Consider the following 20,953-nt stretch of genomic DNA (forward strand, 5'->3'; position numbering starts at 1 on the left):
TAAAACCTTAGAAAGGGTCTGTTGAACTTTGGACAGGCAAGCTCCATGAGCTCTCCCTCACTCTTTGAGGCAGGTTAAAGGGTATGGCCATGACCATCACCTTAATCCTTCAGGGACTATTTACAAAAGATTGGAAAATGTGCCCAGGGCCCGTACCTGCCCCTCTGTGGAACTAGACCAACTCAAGTGGGCTGGCAGGCAAGCCTGGCTTTCATGGGGACAGAAGAGAGAGTTTGCGGTGAGCTTGGCATCTTTCAACACATGCTTTTTGGCTTCTCCTACTGAATTTGTAATTTCCATGATATTTGGTGGGAAAATGGACACCGGCCTCTTTTCCTTTTTGTCTGCTGCTTTGCAGCTATTGGGATTCTGCGCCTTGGGATAATGAAGCAGTCTGTCATTTCCTCCCCCTAAATAATGCATTACAAAGTGGAAATGCAAATTTCCTGTGCAAGCTCTAAGTAGCAGGTGGTATTTCCTTAATATATTGTTTTTGACCTTTGGGGAAATTGGTATTACGAGCTGACTTTGGAAAATTAAAATAGCATCAAGGTCCTACATTTTAAATAAGACAATCAATATCTTAATTTTTAAAAATCAGACTAGATTACGATACCAGGAAAAGACATGCATATTTTGCTTTTATGTGTTAAAGTTTTGTAATTCAGGGAGGATAAGTAAAGGGATATGGTGCAGCTGAACTTTCTAATTCACTAAGACAGGAAAAAAGGAAGGAAAAAAATGTATATTTTTAAGTTTCAAGTTAAACCTTTGTTATTAACTAAATGCTTTGGTACGATCAGTCATACAAAGAGTTAAATTAAGCATGGAGCTGTTCAGATGGCAAATCTGAGTTGAGCTGAAGGTAAAAGACATCTGTATTTTTCATTCATTTGCTCAGCAGCACTAAATTTCAAGCTTGTTTTTTGTTCAGCATCAAAGAAAAGGTTGTTTTATGGTTATTGGATTTTTTTTAACCCACATATTTCATGAAAGGGACTCAAGTCACTGGGTCTTTATATTCTTTTAAGTTATTTTTCTGCCCACAGCCCTTCTGCAAGTCATCTTGTTGAAGAGGGAAAACATAATTTCATTCTTTTTCTCTTCCTTTGAAGAAAAAAATTTAAGAGATTTAAATACCTTTCACATTTTGGAACTTCCTTCTTTACCCCCTCCCGAAACCATCATCTCACAACTATGTAAAGCAATCAAATGTTGAAAGACTTAAGAGATTTTCCCTCCCATAAATATCCTTTATATACTTATAACTGTTCTACTTATCAAGGGCAACAAGAATGGAACCCAGGAGCTAAGTTTATAGATGTGTGTGTGTGTGTGTGTGTGTGTGTGTGTTTGTGTGTGTATCAGTATATCTAGATGTGTCCAAATGTACATGGTATTTCTAGCATACAAATTGCTGATTAGGCATCTATGTCCCTTTCTCCTCTAAAACCTCTAAGTGCATGGATCTATTAGTGGATGGGTGCCAGAACGACACAGTCAATGAAGGACTGAAATATTTACCAAACCCAAGAAATGAAGGTTTGTCTGAATAGTTTAAACTTGACAGGAGGCTGAGACAAGAGGATCACTTGAGTCTAGGAGTTCGAGGCTACAGGGAGCTCTATGATCATGCCCCTGCACTCCAGCCTGGGCGATAGAGCAAGACCCTGTCTCTCAAAAAAATAAAATAAATTTGAGTAGTGTAAACTATGTACACTTGGATAGTCCGGTTACCTTCATTCTTTAATTGTTCCATAGCACATATTTGGCTTCAATGTCCAGGTTTTTGAGCACAAGAAATCTGCATTTTCATTCTAAGAAGTATAAAACAAGATAGTTATATTTCATGTAAGGTTCACATTGTCACTGCACCTCTTCTTCCCAGAAGGAAGAGGAAGTGAGAGCTGGAGTCAAAACTGGGTACTGTAAATGCTCATCTAATCTTGGAATCTCAGAGGATATTAATTTTCCAGATAGTTGAGTTATTGCCTTCAAATTTTAACTTCAAATTTTGTTAATGTGGTTGTATATGAAAATTTAGCCAATGTGCATGATCTGTGTGTCTCAAACTACATTTATGAATTCACTGAATGTAATTTTATGTGTCTCTTGATAATGTTTGATTGTTAACATAAGCATCACTAGACTTGTCAAGTGGCAAAGATCATATTCTTTCATTCTTTCTTCCTTTCTCATTTCTTGAATGCAGGCTATATGCCAGGAACTATGTACCCACCCTGGTGCTTGGTGTATAGAAGGCACTCAATGAATGTATGTTGAATAAATGAAAAAAATAAATGAATAAACAAATTCAATGGATAGTTAAAAGGATAGTTTCAATTCTGTAAACCCTAATTTGGGTGTAGGACCAGTCACAGTGCCATGACAGATAGAGCTATTTGGTGATAAATAGTGTGGAATGTATTTACCACCAGGCAGTAATGCCCTGTCCCTCCTTGAATAGTACTACAGATATGAGAGTGCTTTTTTAAATTTTTAATCATTGGCCATTTTCTCATGAAATTGGAGGGAAACTGTGCAGCAACAGGACTCTCTGGGCATTGTGACAAGTCTACCGTCTACAAAATTTGTGTTCAAGACAAAACCTAAAGCAGCCATCTTTCAAAAGGATATCCTCACTTTCTAAAAAACAACTATTGCAATGACTATAGCCAGTGAGGTTGTTCTTGCCACTGCCATTCAAAACATCAGTGATTTTGGCATCTTGGGCACATATCACAGACACCAACTTGTTTTTTATTTCCCACACCTCTGTCCCATATATGCTAAGTTTATTTTTGGGCTGTGACAGAGGAGCATTCCTTATCACTTTGAGAAGTTCAGCTAGGATATTTAGGGGATGAATTGCATTCTTACGAATTCTTTATCAAGATTACACTCCTATCTAGTATAATGTGAAGGTAAAGTAGGGCCTTTGGAGGTAGACTAGCATAGGTTTGAAATGTTTCCTTCATTCATTATCAGCTGCCAAGAGTAACCTGGGGATATTTCCATGCTTCGTAAACGTGGTGTCTTCATATACATGCTGATATACAGGAAAGACCTTTGCAGAACTCCATGAAAGTTTGTTTTTATTATTGTACCAAAAATTACATATACCTGACCAGACACAAAATTAAGCTGTAAGTTTTCTTTAAGCCTCCTTAATATTTTGTCCTTTAAGCATAAGCGATCTTGCAAAGCACCCCTTTAATTTATCCTGTGTAAACAATCACTATAGTCTGCAAAATAGATTGCATTGCACTTCTTATGAAATCCATTTTGTAATAACATTTTGTATACTGAATGATGCATTCAATGAATGAGGTAATTAATGCTAAAGGATAAAAAGATTATTTAAAAAATTTACCAAACTATACCTTGCTTCCTCAGTAGCTATGCATAGGTAAGTCTGTTATTCTGAAATTATGGTTGACTGAAAGAACAAATATAAAAGATAGTGGGAAGTATCCATCAAAAATGTCTTTATCTTTTTAAACACTGGTATGCACTCTATAAGCATAGAGTGCTTATAAGCATATTCTATAAGCATAGAGTAAGCAAAAGTGACAATTTTTCCCTAATCACTAAATGTTTATTAACCTTGTAAGAAGAGTTAACCTGTCCTTAATTTGTTTGAACCCATGGGGCCATGAACAAACACCATAATAGAGTGAAGAAAGCAATGCCAACGTAGACCAATTTTATCAGTAATATAGAACTGTCCTGGGACAGAGTATGCCCAGATATGAGTTCTCAGAAAAAGCCACAGAACTCTTCTGTAAACTCCTTTTATCAACTATATCCTACCTCCTCTTCTGCCTCAGCTTGCAGTAGCAGAAAAAGTTTACATGTGTTTGTATATTCACTGAACAGTAGCCCTCAAAGAATAGGGAATTCTCACATCTTTTTAAAAAGAGCCACTTAAAGAAAATACATTCTAAGTGCTTTAATTCAGATTTAAATGGCTACATTGCGAGATATTATTCCATATAATTAGAGTAATTGTGAATTTATACAGATTTTCAACAGTGGCACTGTGTAACCATTGATAAAATACAGGGGGGTGGGGGGATAAAACCAGTATTGCGTGGATCCAATGACATTTTCCCATGCTCACTTTTTCCAGTTGTGTAGCAATGACCATATTCTTTAATAACATCAGCATACTTTTATGCTTCGGTCTTTTTCCTTTTCATTAGGAGAACACTGGAATTCATGCTATAGAATGGTTCCTTTTAACCCCAGCCCACTTGTGCAACGACATTCCTGTGATTTTACTATCTAATATGTTGTGGCTATAACCAGAGAATGCAAAATCTGTCTTCCTGAGAGCCTTGGCCTCTATGTTTTCTACCAAATCATACCTCCATTTTCTCTATAAAGGCTGTTGGTACACCCACAAATGTCATCTGTTTGTGATGAGCAGAACTGAGACACTTTTGTTCTGATGCTTACATTTGTTCACATGAATAGAAGTTCCTCACTTGAAAGTGATTTGCACATAGGTTGAGGAACTGTGAATGAAATCACTCAACCTAGAGGCTGGCATTCTTCATGCTGCTGGCTGTTGATTTCTTCATCTTCTCCCTGAAGACCCTGCATGAGTGGTGAGTATCCATAAAGCACCGGGAGACCCAGACACCTCTGTGGCAGCCAAGCAGGTGTTACCCTGCAGGACTAGAGGGATCTTAAGAGCAAGAGAAGGAAAGAGTGACTTCTCTCACCAGCGGTCAGAGCAGAAAGTGCAGAGCAGCAAGTTGCAGGTGCTGGCAGTGATGGCTTCTGAACTGAAGAGCAACCAAACCCTCCTATGTAACCCTGTCACCACAGCTCAAAGGGAGGCTTTCTTGCCCCCCAGTGGAAGGGAAGTGACAGAGCCTGTATGGCTTTGCATCCTGAAAATACTGTAGTTGTTGCGTCTGTTGGGGAAGCATCAAGAAAATTAGATTGTTCCAACATTCAAGCTCTTCCATATTAGCTTTGTGTTCCATTTGATGTCAAACAATAGGCTGAAAAATTAGCTTAATTCTAAGCTTATATGTATATAGGGAATTTTATCAATTATTAGCACCATTGTAACTTGTTAAACAGTGAACTTGTAGTTGAATGTGATCTATTAGATGGCTGCTTAACATTTGCTCGAGAATAATCTATTAGTCATCTGAGCACAAAGTAGCTATTTGAAAATTTGTTGAGTAAATGACATCTCTTTGACAGAAATATCTGCATAATTGCAGTGTGTTATACATGCTCGTTATAGCCTAACTACGCCTGTTTGAATTTGGGTTTTTCTTTTTTTTTTTCTGTCTGCCTAACACACATGCAGACATCATAGTGGGAATACTTACTGTTATGATCTTGGAGAAAAGTGTATCTCTTGACTCTTTAACAGCCTAAGCATACTAAAGGTAGTCTGTAAGCAACACATAACTTTGAACATGGAAAAATTGTTTGCTTTTAATGAAATTCTAATTTTGTAACTTGCTGAGAGTTATTTTTAGAGAGTGGTAACTTTTGAAGAAAAAGAAGCTTTTTTTTTTTCTTTTAAATCCTGAAATGTAATTGGTAGTCATTAATTAAATTTTATAAAATAGATGTTCCTTTCAAAAGCAATCTCAAACAATAGTACATTTTAAAGTCTGGATCTCTTTCCCAGCAGCCCAGGGTGTTTTGAAGACAGGAGAACAAGGGAAGTACTTTAAGCTGTAAAGTCTTGCAGGGTAGCAGTTAAGTGCTTAAGGCACTGCATTCTTGATGCAGCGTCCTGTTACAGTAATATTATGAAAAAAAGCTACAGGGAATTCTCATACATGTCTAATACATATAGCTTTAATGTTCATGTGGCTGGACCCATTCAAAAATGGAATCTGTGGGTCAGATGTAGTTTGCAAGCCACTATTATTAAGCTGTTTTCCTTTTACTATTAAGTAATGGTTCCTTGTTAATATTATGAATGCGTGTGTTCTTTGCTCTCTCTGTAAATCTTTTGTTCCATTCATTTTTTTTTTTTTTTGGCCTTACAAGAATGTGGGGGGAGGATATCCCTATCCACAAATCAAGTACTTTAAATAGCCAGGCTAGAACTGAATGAAGGAAATCAGTCTAGATAACATCTTTGTGAAATGTATGCCTATGAACTCTGCGTCACACAATACAAAGGAAATTCCCATTGTCCTGCACAAGTTAGGTGAACAAAGCACATAAAAAATCCTGTTCTGGTTGCCATACATGTTCCTTTGCAGCTGAAACTAGAATTCCAAAGGCCACAGAAACGGCCAGGCTTAAGTGACTAATTTGCAAATCAGAGAGTGCAGGTTTTACATTGATAATACAGAGAGACCTGTAATCATTCATCACAGTGGTACAACATTTTTTGATACTGAACACTGCAAATCATAAACAATAAGGATTACATGACCACTGCTGCTACGGTGACTACTACTGCCATCACCAGCACCCTCCCTAGTGCTATTAAATAATGCTTATTAAGTTCTTTCAGCCAGCAACTGTGCTATGTACTTTAGTGGCATTCATCATATTTAATCACCCCAGCAACCCAATGAGGAATCCACTTTATACAATTAAGGAAATTGAAGTTTAAATTGCTACCAGGTCACACAGCTTACGTATACCTGGTCTCATACTTGATCTCAGAGGTCTTTCTGGCCCCAAAGCCCTGTTCTTCCCCACTATCTTGAACTTCCTTTCCCTGTATGTGAAGGGAATGGAACTCAGCAGGTACCAAGATGTCACCTCCTAACCCTTACAAAGCCCAGTGAGTTATTTGGAGGAGAATTTTTCCCAAGGCCAAAAAGCTGCCCGTGTAATACTCCAAAGTAACTTGCATATCCTGGAAAGAGCAACTACAATCAAAGATAGCACCTTACAAACATCCTTCCTTTATTTAAAAAAAATTAAAATTTTTTTAAAAGCTACCACCACCAACAGTTCCTCCCAAGATCAGAGAGATACCTGCACATCTGGCAATAAGCCCAGACATACCAAACTGTGTATTATCTAGAGCCAGGGACTTGAATACCACTGCATCTGCAGCGAGACAAGCATCTCATTTCAATAGACAACTTGTTCCTAGAGTGGGATACTCCTCTGCTGAACTGACAGGGAGCCGGAAGAGTGGCATGGAACAGAGAGAATAGTTATGACTGGGCAGCAGACAGCCCCAAGCACAACCGCAGGTTCTGCTCTTCTTCAACTTAACCAAGCAGAACTGCAGTTGACTCCCATTAAAAGTCAGTAGACATTTAGTCAGCTTCCAGAATGTGGGCAGAAGCTCATGTTAGTTATTTACTACCCATCTCTGGAATTCCTTTTGGACATGACCAATGAGTTACAGCTGGTCTTTAGGCAGTATGGCACACTCATTAACTAGCTGTCAGGAACAGCTACACCCTTTGGTCCACAAATCTGGATTTGCCAGAGGAAAATTCCAAACAGACTAGGAAAGCAAAAACCACTGACACCATCTCCATAATAACTGTAAAACTGAAACATATACATGCTACAAAGAGGGCTGTTCTTCTAACTCCTCAGAAACAATTTGACAAGGCAAACACTTTATGCACTAGTCCTGGACAAACAATACAAAGAAAAATCTTGTGCAGCTGATTTCAGGGTCAAGAGGGCGCTTCTTACCAACCCTCAAAGACAAACCAGCACAGAGAATAGTAAAATGTGCAAAGCCAAACCGGTTGCTACTCTCTATCCATTCCCCAACTTCCTTTGTTCACAGAAAGTGACCCTCTCCATGGCCCTGGGGTAAATCTGATTTGTCCATGGTGGTCATGCTGGTCCCATTCCCCTTGCGAGGCAGGTCTGGCCTGTTAAAAAGGGCCGTGAAATCTGCAGGGACTGTCAGAAGAGACTCTCTCCTTCTGCTGGACCTTGACATTTCTGGAAGTGCCACTATGAATGGACACTGCAAATGACTGTACCCATTTTTTGACTCTGAAGGAAATAGACTGAGAATAAATGTCAACTGGAACAGCAGAAAGAAAGAATCTGAAGCTCCGACATTTCTTGACCTACTGAATTTACCAACTTTAAACATGCGTCATCTCCAGGCTTGTTGTTATGTTAAGTAAATAATATCCTTATTATTAAATCAGTTTGAGTTGGGGTTCACTGTTATACCCAAAAGCATACAGTAGGAATTATCTTTGGTGGGCTATTTGAGACTCATCAGAATTCATTATCTACAGTCTTACAAATTGGTTGGATTTCCATTACCTCCTTACATACACTGATCTGCAGGAAATATGGGGAGATCAAATTATATTTAATATGTCCTTTAAAATATACTCATTTTCTTCTATCCACTTTTGGAACTCCAAAAAAGTAACTCTCTCATGCTAACAACTCCCTTGTTAGAGAAAAGAATTGTAGGTGTGTAAGCATTGCTTTCCCGTGACAATGTTTTTTTTAAATTATTTATTTATTTAGAGACAGGGTCTCACTCTGTCACCTAGGCTGGAGTGCAGTGGCACAATTACAGCTCATGGCAGCCTCGACCTCCCCAGGCTCAGGTGATCCTACTACCTCAGCCTCCTGAGTAGTTGAGACTACTACTATCAAATGGGTAGCATGTACCATCACACCCAGCTGATTTTTGTACCTTTTTTTAGAGATAAGAGTTTTGCCATGTTGACCATGCCGGCCTCGAACTTCTAGGTTCAAGCCATCCTCTCACCTCATCCTCCCAAGCAGGTCACTGGGCCCCCCAAATCTAAGAGTCATGTCCAGGAATCAGCATTTCTAACAAGCACTCTTTTATGAGATATATGGAAGGTATGACTTAGCACTTGAGGAAGAAGAGCTAGAAGAGGAAGAGAACTTCTTCCAGGCAATGAGAGGCTTAGAAATTAGTTGGAAACCTTTTTTGAATATTCACTTCTTCCAGAAGACTAGAAACATGGTAGGGACTGAGTGAGTCAGGTAGATGGCCAATTTCCCTGCTTTGGGAAGATTCTTCCTGAAATTTTCCACTGGTGTTATGGTCTGCTCAATGTTTGTAAACACAGCTTCTCTGATACTGGAGCATGAAGCAGTGTGTCAGTAGCTTTGACTAGTAATGTGCCTTAATGTAAATATATATAAATATTATATGTACACACACACATGCACACATACAAGCTTTTTTTTTTTTTCTTTTTGAGACCGAGTCTCGCTCTGTCACCCAGGCTAGAGCACAGCGGCGTGATCTCAGCTCACTGCAAGCACTCCGCTTCCCAGGGTCAAGCTATTCTTTTGCCTCAGCCTCCTGAGCAGCTGTGAATACAGGCACCCACCACCACGCCTGCCTAATTTTTGTACTTTTAGTAGAGATGGGGTTTCACCATGTTGGCCAGGCTGGTCTTGAACTCCTGACCTCAGGTGATCCACCTGCCTTGGCCTCCCAAAGTGCTGGGATTATAGGTGTGAGCCACCATGCCCGGCCACATACAAGCTTTAAATGAAGTCTTTTAAATGACTTCCTCTGTATTTATGTATCATAAGTAAAAAATAATGTCATGGATGGTAACATTCTAAAGAAATGAACACATGCACAGGAGCACCAGCCAGTGAACACAGAGACCATACTGGACAAGGGATTAAAGGCAAGAGACGTGGAGATTTCTTGAGTAGAAAGCCATGTGGATGGGAAGGGGAGAGACGTGATGATGTAGATGGGCCTACATCATTATGGGAAAGACTCGTATGGCATCTGTATGGGGAACAAGCATTTTTATTCTTCTCCATATTTTGGTCACAGACAATAACACATAATACATGAGACTGTAAAGTCCAGAGATACAGGAACTGTGCCTGTATATTTTCTATATCATAGATACCACAGAATTTATAGCTAACATTTGTAACATAATCAAATATCATAGCAGGTGATAAACGAGAGAAAAAAAAACAAAAATAAGTCATTAACATTTATCATGGATATTTTAGCCTTCATAGCCTTACCTGAATTTCTTTTCTATAGAGTTTTCAAAAGGAATAATAGAAATAAAAGGATTAAAGAAAGCATAGATAGATAGATATAGCTATAAATAAGAATAGCAGGATAGGGTTTCTACTTTTATAGAAATCTAGTGAGAAACAAGATGCTCTTTATATTTCTAAAACATCTTGAACTTTTTGATGAGAAAACTTTTTTCAGAGCAAAGCTGTTATTATAAAAATAGTATTCTAGTGCTGATTTGTCCTTTAAATATATTAGAAACATTCTTTTGAACTAAGATCTTTTAAATTGTTACATTAAAATGCAGTTTTTCTCCTTATTTGGTCATTTTTCTTCTTAGTGAAATCATAGTCCAAGGAAGCTAGATTTTTATTATGTTTTTAAAAACAGATGCTATTTTTATAGATAAAAGAGGATGGTTGCCTATAACACTGATTTTCTTCATAAAAAAATAAGAAGCACAGAATATGCTGAATAATTGCCCAAAATTCTTTTCTGGGGCAGTGTAGAATAGTGTGAAGGGAAAAAGATGCAGAGCTATATAACCTGGGCGGGTGCTATAGCTTCATTATATGCTGGCCTTGGAATGTTTTGCAAGTCAATTACTGTCTTTTGGATTCAGCTTCTGCATGCATGAATCTGAATGGCAATACTTCTGTACATGGTTGTTGTAAGGGTTAAAATGAATCAGTGCACTTTTAAATCACATTACAAACTATGTGTCACTGTTATATGACACATACAAACTATGTGTCACTGTTATATGACACATACAAACTATGTGTCATTATCATCATATGGTCGATATCAACAAAATGAAAACTCATGTCATCTCATCTTGAAATGAAAGAATGTTTGATTCCATGAATGTGATCGTGAAGCCAAGTTCAGAGAGACATTTCTGGAATATTCTATACAATGCTAAACAAAGATAAGCAGTTTTTAAGTTAACAGAATGCTGAACCCAGAATCATGCATTTTAGAGAAGTTGAGCTGGGTTAGGTAGTTCAAGACAGTTGCCTGAAGCTCCGCTTAGGTTTGAGATGGAGTAGATTTGGAAGACAAGACGAATGAAGTATTTGATTTTCTAAAAAAGGGAATGGAGACATTTTAATTTACAGCTTCTGAGGAAAGGTCATCAATCCAGAGAAGACCATGAAGGAAGGTCCAGGAAGAAGATATTCTCTGGAAAGGCCAGGGTGTCAGGGCCACTGTGGAAGTGTGAGCATGTAGCAGAAAGAACTCACTTCACAACTGTTTAAAAACGTTAAGGATATAAGCTAATGTTCGGGAATAGTTAATGTTTCTCGGAGTGAATATTAAGCTTCCTCCAAGGAAAACAACTCAACTGCTAAAGTCAGCCCTAAACTAGTGCCAAGAAAATAGTGCTAAATTAGGATTCTAGGAGAGATATGACTCAGTTAAGTATCATAGAGCGCTCAACCCATAAACTATTCATTTGCAGTCCTTGAGAACATAAGAGATTACAAATAAATGTACTGACTCTTTCCTTAAGGAAAAGAAATGCCTAAAATCATGATTCAGCTTTTTAAATTCAGTTTCCATGTGTAACTGTTATAGCTGCTGGGAAATACTTGATAGTCAAATCATTTTGTAAAACCATTTTCAAATGTTTAGTCTAAGACCGGGCAAATGTTCTTGGAACCAAATAAATTTTCTGAGTATTGATTCTAAATCTCTTTAGTCAGAATGAAAGTACTAAGAACTGTTTTAAAAATCATATTATTTCTATAAGCTTATGGGCAAGCATACAAGAAAAGATATACATGTTACATGTCAAATTGTGTATATCTAGTTCAAGTCCTGATCTGATTTCATATAATCTCTATCTGAATAACTGGCCAAATGTCAAGAAGATGCATATCTTAAAGGGACTTTCAAGTATATTGCCAATGTGATTGGAGTATTAACAACAAATTTGGATATTAATTCTTCGTAATCTCCAATAGCATCTAATTTCATTTCCATTATTTCATAGATGCCTCCTTTTCATCTAATATTGAGCATTAATTAGTCATTATTTGGCTGGAGTTGACATTAGCTAAAGTTTGAACTTAGGGTATAGCATCTGTGCATACGTGTTTGATTTGTGAAAACCCAGCAGCATGGCAGTTCAAATATTTATTCATTGTCTTGTGCTGGCTTTTAAGCACATGTGCGTATGCAAAGTGACCTAGCTTTGTGAATGGTCATACACAGAGAAAAAGAAATACATATAGAATAAATAATTTGAGCCTTAAAAAAAAAGTATATATATATGTGTGTGTATATATATATATATGTATAGCGTTCCTTTTTTGAAAACTTGTAGCGTAAGGAAATAGGACTGAAACATTCATTATTTTCTATGAAGTAACATTAGTCTCACAATTTTTAACTCCACTTTTTGACCAAGGGTGGATTTTTCCCCTAAAATCTTAGAGAATCATAAAAATTGAGATGAAAAGTCAACTCCTGAGACTGTGTATTCCTTTACCCCACCTGTGTGTGACTGTTTACTTCAGACTGCTTTATGTTCCCCAGAGCACAACCATCTCCTGTAAAACAAAAATGCCTATTAAACTGCTATAACTCGGGAGCACACCAGAGCATCCCCTTAACACTAACCGTGGTTTGACAACACTATCCCCAAACCACATCTTTTGCTTTCTAATTTGTTAAGCTTAATTGTAATCTTTAACTTTCCAAAGTGAAGGCAAAGAAATTTTCTTAATGTATTTCTTTGTGATAGGGAAAAAAGTGATACTTTTCTTCTACTTTGTCTTCAAATTTCTTATGGAATTTTTTTTCAGTGACCTTATCTCTACTTTCTCATTTTCTCTATTATAAAGAAAATAGTCATCTCTTCTTTCCTACATTTATCTTTTCCATATTTGATGAACACGCCTCCCCACACTTAAGAAAACATTGTAGGAAAAAATATTAATCTAAAATTGTACATTGTACTCTAATATCTGTTTTTCATTTGTCTCCCCCATTAGACTCTAGGTTTCTTGAAAGATTTCTTCTTTGTTTTCTACACCCAGTTCCTGTCTGTCATATAGTTCAAATATCAATTAGTATTTGATGAGCCAATGAACCACTTCATCAGGTCAGGATCCAGAAGGCTGCATTTTGAAACTAATCATGACACTGTGATTTTTAAAGGGCTTCCCATTGATCTTTTCACTCCATTCCAAAGGTGTCTGAAAGGCACCAGAGGGAAGGCAAAAACTCTAAAGTATCAGCCCCCCAATCTGTTCTCATGAGAGCTGCTATGGCTCATTGCCACACATACACAGTCTGATGTTAATCAACACTAACTAGAGCAGCTTGTGGCTATTCTCATCCTTGAGCAGATGAAACGAGGCCAGCAGCAGTGAGGGCACTTTGCTATAATCATCCAATAAATACTTTTGAAATGATGCTTACTTTTGTCTTTTGCATTAAAGTCTAAGCGCAAAGCCAAGTAGAATAGAAAATAAAGAACACTTCCCCTCTTCCACAATACCAAGCAGAAATTCCAGAGATTTTGCCAAAACTCCCCCATAGATTTATCACTTCTTAGGAGACTTTGTACAGAGAACTACAAAATCTCCTTTGCACCATAAGGGCCAGATGTTGCTGTGGAATTGTAACCACCCATAGCTATATGTATACACACATTGCACAGTCATCTCTAAATGCACAGAGGAGGCACAAGGAATGGAAGTTAAGACCTAACCTAGGCTTTTTCTAGGTTCAGAGAAAACTCTGACTAGCTACTCCTGTTAGATGGTTTCTCCTCTTTACCAAAGCCTCCCATCACTAGGGGGCAGGTTCATTCCCAACTTAGGAAGCACTATAACAGAAAAGCTTTCAACCCCAGAAAAGTGGTGCCTAGAGGTGTGATTTGTATAGCTAGCTATAGCTGAGTCTCATCCTCACAATGTTGCAACAACATTTGATCTGAAATAAATCCTTCAAACTTCAGATATACCATATTCCTATCTAATTATCAAATACATTCCTTAGGTACATTAAAACTTTTTGATCACTTACTATTGTAGAATACCTCGAACTGAACTCCCCTACATCTGAATGATACCTGAGTTGACCATTAATTTTAAATTTAATTCAAAGTGACAGTTTTCATTCTAGACCTTCCTTGGATAGCCACAGAGAAGTGTTATGTACAAATTATTTCAGTCATCCAGTTTCAATGAAGAGGTAGAGTTCAGGTGGATTTGGAGTGGGTATGAGAATCGAGCCAGATGGCCACAAAGACAGTCCTGGTGCTCTGGAAGAAGTACCACAGCATAAGCAAGAAACTGGAACACCACACCTGGTATAGGCCAATCCCTCTTTTCACTGCAATCTGGCAGTCTTTGGTAAAATAAGTGTAAGGGGAAGGATCCAGGCTGGAGAGGAGTGAGCAGAAAAATTGAGTACAGGATCTCAGAAGGTACAAAAAGGTACGCAGAAGGTACAAAAATCTGTTGCCTAATACAGCCTAATGACAAGTCACAAAAATTACTCTTACTGAATTAGAAAGACCTTATCTTGATTGTATGGGATTAAACCATATGAAATTGCTGATAATTGATTGGTTTTGACCTACAAAAATGCCAGTTCATGTGGCTCAACCTGATAGTATGAGTCACACGGGGTGAATGCTATGAAGACGCTCTGCCTCCACCTGTCCTGGTGATACAGGTCTGCAGGAGGATTTGCATCTAGAAATCAGAGATTTTTAAGACTCAGAGTCTTGCTATGTTGCCCATAATGGAATGCAGTGACTACTCACAGGTGCAATCATAGCACACTGCAGCCTCGAACTTCTGGACTCAAGAGTCCTCTTGCCTCAGTCTCCTAAGTAGCTGGGACTAAAAGCATGTGCCAACATGCTTAGCCCTAAGATTTTTTTTTTTTACTTAACTTCCCCTGGAGCGCCAGTTTTTCGTTGAGTGGCCTCAGGGGCATCCTGGGAGGGCAGAGATGGGTTGGAGTGGAGGCCACGTGAATAAGTCTCAGAAATACCATTTTGTCTACTTTCTGTTGTACGGTTCCACATAAGATCTAACATAAAAGGTGTGGGGGAGGTTCTTATGCTTTAAAAAAAAAAAGTGATTCAAAGCCTCCAAAGCCTGAAGTTCATTCTTTGAAAAGTGACCCAAACACAAATCTTGACATTCTGGAATACTGAAGTTTTAAAACTGTAAATCCGGAGGGCCATGAACAAGTATGTTGATCACATAATTTCATGAAAGGCAAATTCTTGATAATGGTCATCCTCCTTCAGCCAGGTAAATGTCAAATTCAAAGAAAATGTATTCAGGACAGCAGCACTATGAAATTTCTGAGGATAAGAGCATATTTCACAGCACATAAATGAAAGTGGATCTTGGTGAATGTTCTATACAGAGAGAAAGGTTGTGTTTTGAACCTTTGCATAACTTTGGACAAAGAGTGAAGAAGGATATTGTTCACACCACAAGTCAAAACTACTCCCATCAATGTGCCCAATTACACAAGTCGAGGCTGCTGCTGGCCTTGATGGTTCATGGCCATTTGGAGTGTTTGCAGAGAGATTTGATGATTACTTGTCTAGAATTTGAGCTGTGTCTACTTATTCAATATTTTGGGACATTTTTTCTATAAATAACCAGTCAATTTTGTCTAGAAATCAGTGAAGTGATTAAGTAATAGGTCTATGTATTTATTGAAATGTTGTCTATATGGTAGGGATATATTCGTCTGTCAGTTCAGGCAGATAAAACTGGCTACACTTGTGTGGATACAAACATGATCATAAGCCTCACTAGTTCAATGAGCTGGCTTACATCTAAAGGACTCTTTTGGAAGTTGAAAAACAAATATCTTTTGCATAAACATTTTTAATATGACACCATATTTAACTTAAAATTTTAAATAACAGATGATCCTGTGAGATGCTATTTTGTGAGGTGTGAAAGGCCCCCAAAATGTAACTCTCATTGAGGAATTTTTATAGAAATTAGGGTTTTTATATTCTTTATTAGTAAATAGCTAGAAGATCTGTCTTATACTATATTGCTATGAGAATGGAAAACAATCTACATGAAAAAAGATTATGCTATGGCACAGAAGTACCTATTGGTTGAACAATGGTCATATGATTTTAAAACAAAATCATATGATTTTAAAACAAAGTGGGCAAAATCACCTACTACTGCCTGGCAAGAAGCAAAGGATCTAATTATATTAAAATTCTGCTGCTTATGTTAAACACAGAGACTCATCTGCACAGACAGCCATGTGAAGGGCTTCTTTCTTTCTAAGGTCAACTTAAGACCCTTTACATAATAATCATGCTTGCTTTACCATACATTGTGCCTAATTTAAAAAAAAAAAATAAGTTGGTAAGCTCAATTCAAGCCTCTTTTTATTTAATGTTTAGATTAGCACTAAAATGAACTACTAATGTCTGCGTCCTTTGTTAGCAAGGATTTTCTTTCAATACCTACCAGAAGGAGTGGCTTAGCTGTCTGAGTATCAGCTTTAAAATACCTAGACTTCCTGGAACCATAGATTGTATTCTTAGGAGGGCTGAGGAACTTCTTAATTATTCTGAAATAGGTGGAATGGCAGACCATTTCCTACACAAGTGTCTTTCTACAAAATCTTAAAAATCTAAATACTCTGTGGATTTTAAAAATTCAGTAACTTTTTTTCTTCCATTTGGAGAAATGCTCGTTTGCTGTATGACCTCAGAAATCCAAAAATATGTCCTTTCCTTTTGCTTATCCTCTACAGTTTCTTAGCATGTTGTACCCTAAGCTATTTGTATATTTACAAATATACAAATGATATTTATTTGCTTAAGCATTATACTTTCAATTGTGGCTGAGCTAGTCCATTCTAAGGGCTAGACTGCAGAGAACTACTCACTGAAATCCAAGTGGTTAGAAAGAGCCCTTTTAAGCTTCACATGATATGTTCAACTCATGGGGTCTTTGAGTTCTCACCATTTTTTTTTCTTTTGAGGCAGAGTCTTGCTCCGTCACCCAGGCGGGAGTGCAACGGTGTGATCATAGCTTACTGCAGCCATAACCTCCTAGGCTCAAGCAGTCCTCCCACCTCAGTCTCCCGAGTAGCTGGGAGTACAGGCATGCACCACTACACCTGGCTAATTATTTTTAATAGAGATGAAGTCTTGCTAGGTTGCCCAGGCTGGTCTCAAACTCGTGAGCTCAAACAATCCTCTCAAAGCGCTGAGATTACCAGCATGAGCCACCACACCCGGCCACAGTTTTGTTTTAACATCTATTAATCCAAAACATTTCTTCAAAGTCCTTTGGTCAAATGCTTTTTGACCAAAGTCAATGCTGCTATTGATGTTTGGTTCTGGGAGGAAGCTCTATTTCACCCCACTGTATTTTAGAAGTTTCAATGCAACCATGGAATGAGGATTTTCATTACAAGCTTTTTGAAAGGTGCAGTAGTCTCAACATAATGAACTCAAAATCTCAGTGCATTGAAGGGTTTGTATGTCAAGTTGACGAAGTGCCTAAATTGTATAAACTCCCTATGTGCACACTTAGAATTGGATCATCAGATTTGTCTAAACAATTTGAAAGGCTTTGCTATCTGTTCACTGAACAGTCATTATGATGTCCACACCTTTAAGAGGGACTCAGCCCCTCCACAACTGATAATGAAGGAAGAATGTCCAAGTGAGGTGAGGCAGCTGGACTTTGCAGGTCTGACTCTTGTCCCCCAGATTCACTTTTCATCAGCAACCTGGAGGAATCAGAACTAGGCCCTGCTGAACAATCTGGAGATGAAAATCAAAGCCGGGAAGTACAGCTTCTCCTGGATTGGATCTCGATTTGACGTTTTTCTTTTTTCTTTTTTTCAAGGAACAGACTGAGTTTCTTCAGAGCATTATATCAGGGATTAAGAGAATCAGTAGACTCGGGTTATTTTGGTTTTAGAAAAAGATCTCAGAAGATTATTTAAATTCCCTATGCCTTGGTTTCCCTGTGAGAAAATGAAAACAGTAAGGCTTGGACCGTCCCAGTAACAAAGGGGCAGATGTTAAAAATATAAAGGATTCTAGCTTTTATATAGGAAATGCATGTGCAAAATATTACTCATTTATTAAGGTGCGTGAAAATTTACTGTTAACAACACAGAAGACTAATATGTATCATTGATGTTATTCAGGTCTTATAAAACTCCAGTGGCCAGTCGTGTTTTTAATGCCAAGAACCCCGAGGAGCAACTGGTTTCTAAGAATCAACACTTAGTTCTGAGCCCAGAGATGCCCCAAGGAAGATAAGAGACTTACAGTTTGTTTGGCGTCCAAAAAGCTTTCCAGACAGCAGTTTGTTTCCTTTCCCTTTTTATGAATGGTGGTAGTATTATGCTTCAGTCTGCGTTTTCTACCAAAGCCATTCATAAAAATAAAAACAAAACAAAATAACAACAACAAAAACTTTCTCGGCACAGTCTGGAGCCATTGGGTGCCAGAGGCTGGGAAAACATCCTGGCAGCCATAACCCCAACCAACATTGAAAGTATTCAAGGGTCTGTTTGTTTGGTGGTCTGAAAAGTATGAAGTGCTGTGTCTGAGGGTAGCTGGTAGAAGTTCCGTGACACAGACTAGGCCGGGAGCCAGGGCTGGCAGAGATTCAGACATTGTCTTTCCCCTCATTGAAGTGTCAGGACCTAATTCATGGAAAATTGGGTGAGCTGGCAGCCCTTTCAGAGGATTTCATTGAGCTGCAGTGTGCAGGAGTCACATGAATGCGGGAGCCTCGGCCAAAAAAGGAGGGGGATTTCTGAGCAGTAGGAACCAGTCAGCCTGCAAGAATGTGTGTGGATTTGAAACGGTTTGGGAGTAAACATGTATACAGGTGTAGTCGACAGGGAAAAAGGGAGGAAGACGAGTGCTCTCTTCTTCCAAATGACCCTGTGGAAATGAATCCTCTATTAGCTCACGCTTTTGTGTCCTAAGAGGCAAGAAGTCCTCATTGTTCCTGGTTCGATTTCCCCTGGAGAAAATATCATCTCAAAACTTGGGCTTTTGTGATGACATCATCTTTACTGTGATTTAAAGTCAAAGGGAAGAACGTCTTTTCCTTTGAGCAAAAGTACCTTGCCATTTATTTTATTTTTATCCTGTCCATCTAAAAAAAAAAAAAAAAGTTCTGATGATTTTTATATGGAATTTTTAATGTACCAGCAATAAACCACTGTACCTCTGAGAGGAAGGGGCTCTCAGAATGAATGAACAGGGGCTAGTAAATAGTGAACGTAATCTAACTGCTGTTATTTGGGAGAACTGCAGCAATTTTATTTTTCACTGGTGCAAGAAAGCATGTCACTATCCACATCAGAGTACCTCAGGTGTACTCACAAATCTCAGTGATGTGTAGATAGAATAATACATGCCTATATTCAAACATGAAAGTCAGGACTGGAAGTAAATAATCCATCGAAAAGCTTAGGCTTCAAATCCATCTTTTATAATGCCAAAGTAATAACAAGTATTTTCTAATATTCTATTGGAAAGTTAGGCATGCAGAAAAACATTCCCTCGAATGTTTAACTCAAAAGAGGAGAGTTTTGCTCTACACATACAATAGATATAGATATAACACAATATAACACAATATTCTTCCTATGATACCATCAAGAAACTGAACAAACTCACAGCATTATTTGCAAATCATAAGGGACTTGAATGCAAAACATTAAAACAACTTACAACTTTGTCATGAAGAGATAGCAAATTTTTTTTAAATGGGAAAAGGATTTAAATAAACATTTCTCCCCAGGAGACATATAAATGGCCAATAAGCGCACGAAAAGATGCTCAACATCATTAGTTGTGAGAAAAATTCAAATTGAAACAGCAATGATGTTTAACTTCACACCCATTTGGATGTCTATAAGCAAAAAGACAGGCAATAACAAGCATTGGCATGTATATGGAGCAATTGGAACTCCAGATTCATTGCTGGTGGGACTGTAAAATGGTACAGCTGCTTTAGAAAACGGTCTGGCAGCTCCTCAAAAAGTGAAACAAAGAATTACAATATGAACCAGCGATTCCACTCCCAGATAGATACCCAAGAATGAAAACATGTTCGCACAAAAACGTGTATATAAATGTTCATAGTAGCATTATTCATAATAGCCAAAAGGTGGAAACACCCCAGATGTCCACCAGCTAATGAATGGATAGGTAAAATGTGGTATATCCATACAAGGGAATATTATTTAGCATAAAAAGGAATGAACTGCTGATGCTACCACATGGATGACCCTAGAAAACCCTAGGCCAGTGAAAGAAGCCACACACAAAAGACTCTACACATATTGTATGATTCCACTTACATGAAATGTCAAGATAGGTAAATTTGTAGAGATAGAAAGTAGATTCATGGTCACTTAGGCAGGGGAGGTGGCTAGGGATGTGGAGGGTAGTGGGGAGTAACCACTAATGGGTACAAGATTTCTTTTAGAGGAGATGAAAGTGTTCTAAATTAGGCTGTGGTGATGATTGCACAACCCTCTGAATATACTAAAATATACTTTAAATGAGTGAATTGTGTGGTATGTAAATTATGTCTCAATGAAGGTGTTTTAAAAAAATAAAATATTAACAAATTAGGTACCTTCGCTCCTCAGTTTTGTGATATATAGGCTAAAAACAAAGTGAATCAAACAATTAAGTTTCTTTCAAGCTAGTTGGCTTGTATGCCAGAATTTAATTGGGAATTGTTTTCACTGAGATAACCTATGTTGTATTTCCTTAATATAGAGAGATCATGAATAAACAGTTTTCTTTTTTTTGAGATAGGGTGTTGCTCTGTCACCCAGGCTGGAGTGCAGTGGCATGATCACGGCTCACTGCAGCCTTGACCTTTCTTGGCTCAGGTGATCCTTCCATTTAGGCCTCTGAGTAGTGGGACTGCAGTTGCAATGCCACCACACCCTGTTAACTTT

General features: G+C 38.0%; 1 protein-coding gene across 1 annotated transcript in view; it reads left to right on the top strand.

Annotated features, from left to right (window-relative positions):
• The window catches only part of HMGA2 (high mobility group AT-hook 2), a 144,150-nt gene that overhangs the window by 108,407 nt on the left and 14,790 nt on the right, over positions 1-20,953 (top strand). The window lies entirely within an intron of this gene.

The sequence above is a fragment of the Pongo pygmaeus genome, chromosome 10 (assembly GCF_028885625.2).
Source record: "Pongo pygmaeus isolate AG05252 chromosome 10, NHGRI_mPonPyg2-v2.0_pri, whole genome shotgun sequence".
NCBI lineage: Eukaryota > Metazoa > Chordata > Mammalia > Primates > Hominidae > Pongo > Pongo pygmaeus.